General features: G+C 44.3%; 1 pseudogene; it reads left to right on the forward strand.

Moving 5' to 3' along the window:
- Positions 1–7,650: 7,650 nt before the first annotated feature.
- On the forward strand, positions 7,651–8,120 carry LOC104850022 (annotated as a pseudogene).
- The last annotated feature ends 2,505 nt before the right edge of the window (positions 8,121–10,625 follow it).

Here is a 10,625-nt window from a genome sequence, read left to right on the forward strand (position 1 = left end):
CTTTCTTCCCCTTGAAGGGGAGAAAGCTTTTCTTTCACTGGTACGTTTAAAGCTCCCCAGCTGTGGAGAAGTACCGATTCTGGATAAGTGCCACCACAACAGAGAATGCTCAGAGAACCTGGACTTTTCATCTCTGAAGGGTAGAAATTTACTGTTGGCCACTGCCACGTCTCACTGGTGTTTCAAAGAAATAGCGGGTGCTGAAAATAGGAACTAAAGAGGTACACTTATTAAACCCATTAAACTTGTGAGTGGTGAGGATATTTTCTGTCATTTTAAGAGACTAAATATGGGGAGGGAAGGCAGACATCAGAACACTTGTACAATTTTCTTTTCTTTTTGTTTTTTGAGACAGGGTCTCACTATGTAGTTGAGACTGACCTGGAACTCACTATGTAGCCCAGGCTGGTCTCAACTCACAGCGATCCTCCTGTCTCAGCCTCCCGAGTGCTGGGATTACAGGTGTGCGCCACCATGCCCGGTACTTGTACAGATTTCAGTGTCACAGTTAAACGAGCTGGTTTCCCCCACACACAACCTGTCCTGCCCCCTCTGGAATGAGGAGCAGATCCTGGGGCTGAAACCCAGAGCATGCACAGCCAGTAGCCTGGTCCTGGGCCGTGTGCTCATTTCAGAGCAATCCTTCGCTGGCAAATGTGATCCATATTCACCCGGCACCACTCTGGTGTGTTTTCCACAGTCCTCTGCTCCTTCTGTCCTCCACAGTGAAGCTGAAGATCTACCTCAAACACAGGCATGACTTTCATCCCCTCTTTAAGATCTACCATGGTTCCCCACTGCTCACAGGCCAAGCCTAAATTACTAGATTTTACTTATGACTAAGACTTTATTCACCCCTTGAGTCTTTTCTTTCTCTGGGCCAGGGTCTACCAGTGTTGCCCAAGCTGGTCTTGAACTCCTAGGCTCAGGGAATCCTCCTGTCTCAGCCTCCCTAGCGGCTGTGACTGCAGGTGAGCATCGCTGCATCTGTCTTAGTCTAACCACCCCCACCATCCCTTGCATCTCTCAGCTCAGCTGTCAACTTCCAGTGGGTTCTCCAGAGCTCCACACTCATCTCCCGCAGGAAATGCACACATTTTTCTCACCTGTAAAGTTCTCTGCATTTTCTTGTCTTTCCCCACTGCTGTAGTTTGGATCACAAGTGTCTCCCTGGAGGACCTTGTGGTAAAGGCCTGATCCCTAAAAGTGATGTTATTGGGAGGTAATGGAGGCTTTAAGAGGCGAGGCCTAGTGGAGGTCTGTGGTTGACTGAAAGGCTTGTGGGTCCTGGTCTCTTCCTCTTTCCTAACTATGAAATGAATGGTCTTAGGTCCGTGGGCCCTGGCCACCTTGCTCTGTTCTCACGTAGTCCGTGGACTGACACCTCCAAAGCCATAAGCTGCACAATCCCTTCTCTTTGCAAGCTGTCATCTGAGATGTTCGTTACAGTGCAGCTGACTAACTGCACCCTTTCCTGGCTCCCTCTGGTGCTCCCTGTAACGTTTGTTGGGGACTCAGCTCCTCCCGGCCCTCAGCAGTGGTGGCTCTGTGTGTGCCCCGGTAGGGGACAGTTACACTGAAGGGACCCTTGGTTTTTATTTTTGATTTTTAATGGTAGTAAACTTTTATTAAAGGTGGGAAAGAAACAGGCTCTGCAGAGCGAGTTTGGGCCAAGTGAAAGTAGGAAAAGAAGTACACCTATGTCGTGGGCACGGGTCACCACGCAAGAGAGAACGGTGGCCTGAAGGGACGCTTCGGTTTGTGACACAGGTCCACTCTGGGGTAGCTCCACTCTCCTCTGGCCTACTGTGACTCTACTTATTCCTTTCCCCTGGCTGCTGCCCCCAGCCATGGACCCCTGAGGAAGGAAAAGATACATCTGAGCTCTATAAGTACACCCAGGGGCCATATTTTCTAATTCCATAGCTGCCCCCCCAAGCCCCATAACAAAACAAAACAGAAAGAAAGATTACTGGGGTGGGGTGTGGCTTAGTGGTAGAGCACCTGCAGACTCGGCAGGTAATCAAACCCAAATGACATACACATTTAAGTTTTGGGCTGTAGACCACGTTCTGGGCCCTGAGATGAAACTAGGGCCTCATGCATGCTGAGCGCGCGTTCTGCCTCTGAGCGGCACCCCAGCCCCAGAGTCGATTAGGCAGCATTGGAAAGGAGTCACAAAGCGCTTTGTCCTCTGGAAGCTTCAGGCATGTCTTGCTCAGCGAGTCATGAGTCTTCATCTTGAGGGCCCTCCCCTCAGGATGGGGTACCTTCTTATTCAGGCCTTCTTGTGTCCCTGCTGGGAACGAATGAACAAAGCAAAATCACCCGGGACCTGGGCACCTGGGATCATGTGGCCCAATGATGCCCTCTTCTCCTCGGCAGCAAGGCCCTTGACATCTTCAGGGCTAGACATTCTAAAGGTTTCTGAGGCTCTCTGATGTCAAATTGAGTGAAAGATGACTTCAGGGCAAAAGTCCCTGTCCATTGTGCTCCCTATTCTGTCTCACCGTCTGAAGTCGCCCTCAAGCAGGGGCTCTCACGCACAGGAACCACGACTGTTCAAGAAAAAGGAAAAGAGAGAAAAAAGAAGCTGATAATTCTCGTGAAAGTGTTCATCTTTTTAAAGGAAAGTTCTCTGAATCCATTAATCCAAGCAGCAATTGTTTATAAACATATTCCTTACATCTTCACCCTCCCCATCACCAACCAATGTACATAGCAACAGTAGGTTTTTAGGTAAACCTTGTCCTTGAGATGTGCGCAATAACTGCTGGTTAAAAAATGAGCCATCAGTCATTAGTGCAGATATTCCTCCTCCGCAGAAACTACAAGACTGATGAGACCTGCTCAGAATCTGTGTTTCCAGAGCTGTGAATTAATCAAAGGCTTGCAAGAGTCAGAGAAGCTTTTATTCAAGAAGAAAACCACTTAATATTGTTAATAACAGCAATCTCTATGGCATCTGAACTTGACACATTCCACTTTCTCCTTCCCCTGCTCCCCAGTAGCCTGGAAGACCAACAACCTTGTAGTCAGCAGCCTCTGGTCATGGGCTAGATGGGGTTGGGGTGCCCCGTGAGGGCTCCCCTCAGAGAATCGTCGTGATCCACCTGTTTGAGAGCCTAGGAGACTCCAGCTACAACTCCAACTCCTTTTCCGAGAGCAGTTGTTGAAAATAAGCTGTGGGAATTGTTGGGCACCACAGCCAGGGCACAGAGGAGCTGGCTAAAAACTTAAAGGAGCAACTAGAAAGTGAGGGCTTTGTAAAGCTCTGACAGTCCCAGGACTTAGAAGGCTTGGGCTGTCCTTGATCCTCTGCACAGGCAGATGGTGAGGGTGAAGGCAGAGCTGTGGACTGCCTGCTGGAGCATTGATGGCTCGTTGTAGGGCACATTCAGAGTCCCCGGGAGAGAATAAAGACTCACCTGTTTAAAGCGGTCACCAAAATCCTTTGTTCCGTTATTAGCCATGACAGAGCTAACCAAACATGAAGTGCAGTGGGCACATGTGACAAACGGTACAGGCTTTACGGAGTTAGCCCTGGAAGTCACAAAAGACATAGCAAGAGAAACAACAAATAGCTCTAACGAAACATGCTTGTACAATGTTCCACCAAACAGAGATGATTGATAAAAAGCTAAAAATTAGGACAAGAAATAGAAGTTCTAGAGTTAAACTGTGCAATGTACAATAACTAAAAGCTTCGTTAGAGAAGCTAAGCAGCAAATATGAAAAGAGGGCAAAGTGAGTCAGCGAATTTGAACATCTCTGAGACGATAAAGTGGCAATTATAAAACTGTCTTGGTAGGCTTATGTATAAAGATATAAATCCTATGATGATAGTAGCACAAAGGGGGAAGGATTCAAGCCATACGGGAGCAAAGTTTTATATTTGACTGCAATGAAAGTCACTGTTAATCTAAACTCAATTTTTATAAATTAAGATGTTAATTATAATTTTCAGCCAAACACTAAGAAAATAAGTAAAGAAACTACAAGAAAATTAAACTGGTTCACTTGAAAATATTTAGCACAAAAGAAGAGAATAACAGAGTGGAATAATAAAAAAAAAGGTACATGACATGTAGAAAAGATGGAAGACATAAACCCTACCTTATAAGTAATTATACTAAATGTAAGTGGATTGAATGCTGCACTCAAAAGGCAGGGATTGGCATGGTGGATACAAAACGTCCAACTATATACAAGAGACACATTTGGGAACGTAGAAATAGGTTGAAACTAAAAGGATGGAAAAGCATATAATAAGTTCACATAATCCGTAAGACAGCTGTAATAGAATAACAGAAAAAATACACTTTAAAATGAAAGCATTACCAGAGACAAAAAAAGAAATACTCATAATGATAAAAAGAAGACATGAAGGGTGTAACAATTATGAAAATGCTGGGCATGATAATTCAAGCTACTTGAGAATTTGAGGCAGGAGAATTGCAAGTTTGAGGCCCAGCCGGGCAACTTAGCAAGAACCTGTCTCCGAGTAAAAAGTAAAAAGGGCTGAGGATTTAGCTCAGGGAGAGAGAGGGATGGGGGGGGGAGGGAGAGAGAGAGAGAGAGAGAGACCTGAAACATATGAAACCAAAAAGTGAAGGGACAAATAGGCATAACTGGAGACATCATTATTTTACTTTCAAAAATGTTCACGACAATAAGGCAGAACATCGGCAATGAAACAGAAAATTTGAGCAACGCTGTCAATCAGCTGGACTGAACAGAGGTGCACAGAGCGCTCCCCAGCAGTAGAACACACGTTCTTACATACGTTCTTCTCAAGTACACACAGAAAATTCTCGGGGATACAGACAGGTCAGAAAACGTGGGCGTGTTTAAATTTTAAAAACGCGTTACAGTAAAGAGACATCGCCATCAATCCTCCTTCAAACCTTCCCCCTCACTTTGCGCACACTCATCCCATCCCTCTTGCTACTTCCTGAAGCAGTTCTGGACGTCCAGTTTCATGAGTGTCTTTATGAAGAGTGATTAAAAAAAAGAAATACAGTGAGTGCCGCTGCTGGGCGCCCTCCAATGGAAAGGCGGGCTTGTGAACACGTGACGGTATGTCCCCATCTTCCTTGCTCTCTGAATTCGGCACTGTGTGACTTTCACCTCTTTCCTGAGGTCAGGATGATCCTGAAAGGGAAGTGCTTTGGCTCAATTCAGGACATCAAGGCAGCCACGACAGTTCAACTAAAGACACTTAGGAAGGAGGGCTTCCAGAATTGCATCAGAGAGTGACAAGAACAATGAAATAAATGCGTCTAAAACGAGGGAGAACATTTTGAGGGAAATTAATGGCAATGTGTCTTTTATCAGTAAAAAATATTCAGATATTCACCTTATTTCCATCACAGCTCATAGCATTAGGCTATTTATTAAAACATGTTTGTGGATTTAAAACTATTAAAATCATGCAAACCATGCTTTCTTACTACAAAGCAATGAAATTTGAAATTTGTAACAGAATAAAAGTTAAGAAATCACACATGGGTGGGTATTTCATTTTCTTTTGTTGGTTTGTTTGTTTTCCTCATTGAGTTAATTGGTACATTTTAGGTATACGGTACAGTTGCATTCATTATTGGAATCTTGTACCTTTACAGGACAGGTGGTATTTCATTTTCTGATACCCTCTTCAATCTCTTTTTCCAGAGTCCTAGAGTTTTCATTATAGAGGTCTTTCACTTCTCTCGTTAGGTATCGGCTTTTTAAAAAGCTATCATGAACAGGATTATTTCCTGACTTCTTTCTCAGTGAGTTCATTGTTGGCGTACAGGAATGCTATTAACCTTTGTGTGATGATCTTTGCTGAATGATTTTGCCACTTTGCTGAATTTATTAGTTCTAAGAGTTCTCTTATAGTTTTTGAGTCTTCTATGCATAGGAGCATGTCATTTGCAGTACGGGCAATTTGACTTCTTCCTCTCCTGTTCATCTCTGCTTTTGTTCTTTCTCTTGCCTGATTGCTCTGGCTAAGTCTGAGGACTGCACTGGGCAGAGTGGGGAGAGCGGGCACCTGTGCCTTGCCCCGGATTTCACAGGGAAAGCGTCCCATGTTTCCCCATGTGGTCTCGTGTTGGTGGTAGGCTTGGAATTACACAAATTGCTGTACCTGCTAGAGGGCATTTGAAAACACAATCTTTTTAAGAAGGATAATCACAAAATTTATTGTTAGTGGTCCTGAGATTTTAAAGGCCCTTAGGTGACATTAACTTTTTATGCAAACCCAGAAAGCCCTACATTAGTTCCCCTTCAATGTTGGTTTTACTAAATCTTTGAGCTCTGCTCACTGTGCTGCACAGAAGTGGGAATGTTCACTTTATTGTGAAGTGGAAGCTGGAAAATAACCAGGACAGGGCACTTGACTCTGGTGACTACCAATGCCCTTTCTTTGAATGTTGCCAGCTGAAGGCCTCAGAGCAGCTGCCCTGGAGAGCAGGCGCCCAGCTCATTCATGCCCATGATCTGGAAAGCGTCCAGGAGCTCATGTGTTGTCCCAAGGAGGGCGTTGAGCAGAAAGATCTCCTTCCAGTGTGGTGATGGATTGTTCTGAGAATAGAAAATCTTGGTGTGGAGGCTAAACAATGGCTACTGGATTTGGGGCAGTGCTTATGTGATCGGATCGGATGGAGGCCATGTGGGATTCTTTCCATGTTCTTGGGGTCGAAACAAAGAACTGGACAAGACATAGAAAAGGCAATGTGGGTGTACATTTATTGAAGGCAGAATAGAAGTCCACTCTGCAGGGGGACAGTGAGCTGGTTGAAAGGTTCACAGTGCCCCAAGGACAAGGGGAAGGTTTTTTTGTTCCAAAATTCGTGGATTCTCTCTCTTTTATGTCAAGAAGGCATAAAAGAGTCATCCGAGCTGGGCGTGGTGGCGCACACCTGTAATTCCAGTGCTCAGGAGGCTGAGGCAGGAGGATTGCTGTGAGTTCAAGACCAGCCTGGGCTACATAGTGAGCTGCAGGTCAGTCTCAACTACATAGTGAGACCCTGTCTCAAAAAACCAACCAAACAAATAAACAAACAGAGTCATCCTGTCAAACACTCACTTAGCACCATGCCATGTAAACTGTCCTGTCAAACAGCTCATTTGGCTTCTTGTTGCAGGTAAGGAAGAACCAAAATTAGTGTCTTTTGACTGGTTGTGCCCACACACAAATGAAGGACTGGAAAGAGCATTTCCTAATTGGCGTTGTGAACAGCACCAGATTCAAATGAAGGATGGAAAACCCGTATTTACAGCTGCATAACTCTAACAGGTAAATCTTGGAAGCAGCCCGCGTACCCATGAACAAGTGGATAAAGGAAACATGGTACTAACACACGGTGGAGTACTACTCTGCCACAAAGAGGGAGAAGCTTGAGTCGAAATGTGGGTCAAAAGAAATCAGACACACAAGTTTAAATATCACGTGGTTTGTCTTACACGAGAAGCCCGATTGTAAATAAAGAGCAAAGTGGTGCTGGGAGTCTCGTGGGCGCAGAGCCTTTCTCACAGTGGGTGGCGACAGCGGCACAGCCCAGAGCGAGTGCACACTGAGCCTCCGCCGCCCAGCTGTAGGAGGCGGCCCGCTGTGCTGGTGCCTTCACTCTCACCCTCTGCCCTTCTCCCTTTGCTGGCACCATGGCTGATCTGCGGGCTGAAGAACAGATTGCTGAATTCAAGGCAGCTTTCTCCCTACCGGATAAGGATGGTGACGGCACCACGACAACAAGGGAGTTGTCCTGAGATCAAGGGGTCAAAACCCAACAGAAGCTGAACTGCAGGATAGGATCGACAAAGTGGATGCTGATGGGAACGGTGCCATTGACTTCCCTGAAGCTTTGACTATGATGGCCAGGAAAATGAAAGAGACAGAGAGCGAAGAAGAAATCCGCGAGGCATCCTGAGTCTTTGACGAGGATGCAAATGGTTCCATCAGGGCAGCAGAGCTACGTCATGTCACGGCAAACTTAGGAGAAAAACCAACAGTTGAAGAAGTAGGGGAAATGGACAGAGAAGCAGATACTGATGGATATGGACTCGTCAACTACGAAGAATTCCTTTGGAAGATGACTGCAAAGTGAAGGCCTATTTTCAACTGCTTTTGCCCTCCTCTAGAAGAGTCAAATTGAATCTCTTACCTTTGTGGAAAAAAGGGGAAAAGTTCATTCATTCATTCTGTGTCTGTATAGCAAAACTGAATGTCAAAAGTCCCTTCTGTCCACACACAAAATCTGCTTGTACTCGTTGGTGGTCCTGTCCCCTGAAGATCAAGCCACACATCAGTTTTACAATAGAAATACCTGTGCTACCTTAATGATAAGGAAGCACTTAGTGGACTCCCTTAAAGATCCCTCTGCTAATGAGGAATACAGTGCTCGGGCTGGCCAGTTTTGCATGTGTGCGGCTTGACAGTTGAACCCAGTCAAGCATTCCTATTAAAATCGAAAAATGAAAAACAAATTCAAAACCTGTTCAGTTGGGCTCAGGTTCAGTTTGTCAATATAAATTGTCATGGCTGGTTTACTGAAAACAGGCACGTTTACAGTTGGTTCACCTCAGTGTGATGTGCAGAGAATGCGTGAAAGATAAACCGCTGAGATGCAGCCCTAGGAGGAGGATGGTCCTCTGATGCTCCCCTGGGCTCCCACCCATGGTGACAGTGACCCGTCCTGGCGGCGTGTCCACATGTGTTGGTTTAGCAATGTCTGCGTTGTACCAAAGTGAAATGGGTGTCAGGCTGTCACTCTCACACAGATTTTCAGTAACAGATCTTTGACAGGGCACATCTTTGGATTCTCTGTTTTTAAAACCTTCTGGGACTGAGGATTTAGCTCAGTGGTTCCGGTACCTGCCCCCAAAGTGCAAGGGCCCCAGTTCAATGCCGAGTACTCCCACCAAAAAAAATAAATAAAAAATAAATAAAACCTTCTGACGCATGACTTGGAGCCAGCAGAGTAGGCTGTGGCTGTGGACTTCAGCACAACCATCAACACCAGTGTTCAAGAAATTATAATTGCATTCCAATTGGTAAATGTCAGTCTTTTTTTCCAATAAAAAAACCATTAAGTAAAAATTAAAAAAAAAAAGAGCAAGATAAAAACGGACAATAGGAAGTGCAGAGGTGGATCTTTCTCAAATGGGAAAGGGATCAAGAGATGGAGCAGGGAGGAATACAGGATGAAAGGGAATGATGATGTGTATGTATTTGTGCCACCTCCACACAGGAAAATGACCATTATGTATTGCACACATAGAATAAAAAAGGTTAAAGAAAATAGCATGTTTCTGACTGATCCAAAGTGGCACTGTTCTGACCGATTCCGTGTGTGGGGATGGTGGTTCACTGTGTTAGGAGTGTCCTTTCTGCTAGGGGTGTCCCTCACCCTATTACCCTGTCTTACTTATGTGTTGGAGACAGTACTGACTCCTCCTGTTTTATTCTTCCCATTATATTCACTGTCCACACAGTAGCTAGAATAAAAATTAGAATTGAGACCATGTTAATTTTCCTAAGTGCAGTGCTTTCCACTGCACTTAAAACCCATTGTCCTTACAATGGCTTAGAAAGCCCTCCCAAGACAGCCCCTGACTGTATTTCTAGCCTCATCCTGACTTTTAATTCCTTTTATAACAAATTTAAAGAAAAAAGAATTGGAGAGAACTATAGGTTTCAAGAAACTGAAGAGACCTATAAACCAATGCAAATGTATGGATTCTGGTTGGCTTCTAAATGGAACAGAACAACTCACAAAAAATGTTGAGACAGAATAATTTGAACAGGAGTTGAATATTTGCAATAAGAATTATTTTGGGCAAGCTGAGGCAGGAGGATTGCTGAGAGTTTGAGGTCAGCCTGGACTACATAGTGAGTTTAAGGTCAGCCTGAACTACATAGCAAGACCCTGTCTCAAAAAAAATTATTTTCAAGTTTATAGGTGTTATTATTATATTTTCTTGAGAGTCCTTATCTTTTAGAGCTATATACTAAAATACAGATAGAATAACATGGTATCTGGGATTTGCTTCAAAATAATCTAGTGGGTAGAGGCAGGAGCCAGGGTTGCCCGTGAGGCAGGAAGTGCTGAAGATGAGTGGTGAGCTTATTATCCTTTTTCAGCTGGGAGTTTATTATATTATTCTATTCTATCCTCTTTCCCTTGGGTCCTTCTTTGAAAGGGTTTTCTCAGAAGAAAACAGTGGGGGAACCGCATCTGCAAAAAATGAGCAAGAGAGCAAAATCAATTTGCTTCAGTGGGGAAAGCTCTGAATTTAAGCTTTACTGTTAATTTGTTTCCATACTGATTTAGTTTTTGATTTAACAATTCTGTTTCCATTTATGTGGCTTATTAAAAAGTTCTGTAAGCATCTAAAACAACCATCCCTTCTCTAGTGGAAGCCTGGCTGTAATTGTCCACTTTTCTATTGCCAATTTTTAAAAATTAGCTGAATTAATGTGACCAGCTCAAGAATTTACTGCTTTCATCCTTATTCATTTATTTAATGAATACTGATAGACATTCTACTGGGAGCTAAGGAGACACTGTCACGTGACCGAAGTATGAGTGCCCACGGGAATACACAGGAAGGGCCTGGTGACGTAAGAAACTTGGCAT

This window comes from Fukomys damarensis, unplaced genomic scaffold, assembly GCF_012274545.1.
Source record: "Fukomys damarensis isolate Sample0158 unplaced genomic scaffold, DMR_v1.0_HiC HiC_scaffold_37, whole genome shotgun sequence".
Classification (NCBI taxonomy): domain Eukaryota; kingdom Metazoa; phylum Chordata; class Mammalia; order Rodentia; family Bathyergidae; genus Fukomys; species Fukomys damarensis.